Source organism: Ascidiella aspersa, chromosome 5 (assembly GCF_963924565.1).
Source record: "Ascidiella aspersa chromosome 5, kaAscAspe10.2, whole genome shotgun sequence".
Taxonomy (NCBI): Eukaryota; Metazoa; Chordata; class Ascidiacea; order Phlebobranchia; family Ascidiidae; genus Ascidiella; species Ascidiella aspersa.
Window position 1 is genome coordinate 9,806,376 of NC_139451.1, and position 2,500 is coordinate 9,808,875.

At 59.2% G+C, this 2,500-nt stretch overlaps 2 non-coding genes and 1 pseudogene across 2 annotated transcripts in view; all 3 read left to right on the forward strand.

Annotated features, from left to right (window-relative positions):
- Positions 1-1,174, forward strand: part of LOC146142929 (small subunit ribosomal RNA) — a 1,811-nt gene extending 637 nt beyond the window's left edge. The window contains exon 1 of the ribosomal RNA XR_014500231.1: positions 1-1,174. This exon is cut by the window's left edge and continues 637 nt beyond it. This is a non-coding gene — a ribosomal RNA (small subunit ribosomal RNA).
- A 247-nt stretch (positions 1,175-1,421) lies between these two features.
- LOC146142930 (5.8S ribosomal RNA) lies at positions 1,422-1,575 on the forward strand. The gene has a single exon (XR_014500654.1). It is a non-coding gene; the product is annotated as a 5.8S ribosomal RNA (ribosomal RNA).
- Positions 1,576-1,823: 248 nt separating this feature from the next.
- The window catches only part of LOC146142931 (large subunit ribosomal RNA), a 3,679-nt pseudogene continuing 3,002 nt past the window's right edge, over positions 1,824-2,500 (forward strand).

Sequence of the window (2,500 nt, forward strand, 5' to 3'; positions counted from 1 at the left end):
TGGATTTTGGGCGCAGGCGGCCGGTCCGTCGCAAGGCGTGTACTGGCCGTCCTGGCCTCACCTCCGGTTCTCCGCCGGTGCCCTTGACTGAGTGTCGGCGGCGGCCGGAACGTTTACTTTGAAAAAATTAGAGTGTTCAAAGCAGGCGATTCGCCTGAATAATGGTGCATGGAATAATGGAATAGGACCTCGGTTCTATTTTGTTGGTTTTCGGAGCGCGAGGTAATGATTAAGAGGGACAGACGGGGGCATTCGTACTGTGCCGTTAGAGGTGAAATTCTTGGATCGGCGCAAGACGAACGACTGCGAAAGCATTTGCCAAGAATGTTTTCTTTAATCAAGAGCGAAAGTCAGAGGTTCGAAGACGATCAGATACCGTCCTAGTTCTGACTATAAACGATGCCAACTAGCGATCGGGGGGCGTTAGTTTTACGACCTCTCCGGCAGCTTGCGGGAAACCAAAGTCTTTGGGTTCCGGGGGAAGTATGGTTGCAAAGCTGAAACTTAAAGGAATTGACGGAAGGGCACCACCAGGAGTGGAGCCTGCGGCTTAATTTGACTCAACACGGGAAATCTCACCCGGCCCGGACACAGTGAGGATTGACAGATTGAGAGCTCTTTCTTGATTCTGTGGGTGGTGGTGCATGGCCGTTCTTAGTTGGTGGAGCGATTTGTCTGGTTAATTCCGATAACGAACGAGACTCTGGCTTGCTAACTAGTTACGCGACCCAATCGGTCGGCGTCTAACTTCTTAGAGGGACTAGTGGCGTTTAGCCACACGAGATTGAGCAATAACAGGTCTGTGATGCCCTTAGATGTTCGGGGCCGCACGCGCGCTACACTGACCGGATCAGCATGTGCTCGCCTTGGCCGACAGGTCTGGGTAACCCGCTGAACCCCGGTCGTGCTAGGGATAGGGAATTGCAATTATTTCCCTTGAACGAGGAATTCCCAGTAAGCGCGAGTCATTAGCTCGCGTTGATTACGTCCCTGCCCTTTGTACACACCGCCCGTCGCTACTACCGATTGAATGGTTTAGTGAGGTCCTCCGATTGGACCTGGCGCGGCCGGCAACGGTCGAGCCGGCGTCCGAGAAGACGATCTAACTTGATCATTTAGAGGAAGTAAAAGTCGTAACAAGGTTTCCGTAGGTGAACCTGCGGAAGGATCATTAACGGTCTCGCAAACGCTTCGGCGAACGCGAAACTCGGACAAGCGAGAGAAAAAGTCTTTGCTACCCGGCGCCCGACCCGCGAGGAGCGGCGCGCCGGCCGGCGATTCGGTCACCCGGTAATGTTTGCGCGTCGAGTGCCGCGGTGCCGCGCGCTCCGGCTTCAAGCGTCGGCCTGGCCGACCGCTCGGCGCGGTCTATTTTGTCACCCTATAGTGCGAGGCACTGTGCGAGCGAAACAATCGTGGATGGCTCTTGGCGGTGGATCACTCGGCTCGTGAGTCGATGAAGGACGCAGCTAGCTGCGTGAATTAGTGTGAATTGCAGGACACATTGAGCATCGACGTTCTGAACGCAAATTGCGGCCTCGGGTCAATCCCGGGGCCGCGCCCGCCTCAGGGTCGCGTTGCAAACGTTCCGCGCGGGGATTTCTCCGCGCGGCTGCTGCGGCGTCGGACGCGCGAGCGCCCGTCCCGCTCAAGACAGCACGGCACGATGCGCGACGATCGCGACCAGAATCCCGCGCGGCGGCGGCGAGTCGACCTCGAAGAGGCCAACGGCTGGCGGCTCAAGGGCGGGAATCGAGGTGCGCGGCGGCGCGCGGCGCCGACGGCGAGCGCGGAACGGGAAGAATAGTCCCGGTCCTTACTTTCGGCCTGAGGTCGGACGAGGCTACCCGCTGAATTTAAGCATATTACTAAGCGGAGGAAAAGAAACTAACGAGGATTCCCTCAGTAACGGCGAGTGAAGCGGGATGTGCCCATCGCCGAATCCGCGCGCTTTTGGAGTGCGCGGAATTGTGGCGTACGGAATTCGTCACGGCGCGCTTCGCCGGTCGCCCGCGTCCTTCTGATCGAGGCCTTTTCCCAGAGCGGGTGTCAGGCCCATGGCGGCGACAGGCGGGCGCGCTACGGCGTCTTCCCAGAGTCGGGTTGTTTGGGAATGCAGCCCAAAGCGGGTGGTAAACTCCATCTAAGGCTAAATACGGTCACGAGACCGATAGCGAACAAGTACCGTGAGGGAAAGTTGAAAAGCACTTTGAAGAGAGAGTTAAAGAGTACGTGAAACCGTCGAGAGGCAAACGGGAGGGCCTGTCGGGTCGCCCGGTCGCTTTCAGCCGGCCCCCTGTCGGCGACGTTGTCGTGCGGACCCTCACGGGCCGCCGGCGGCGCCGCCCGATCGGGGACCAGCGCACTAGCGCCGGGCGAAGGCCGCGACCGTCTGGACGGCGGCGAGAAGGCCGCGCGCAAGGTAACCCGGCCTCGGTCGGGTACTATAGGCGCGCGTGTCCGTCGGCCCGCCGTTCGGGCGAGGAGAGATCGCCGCGTC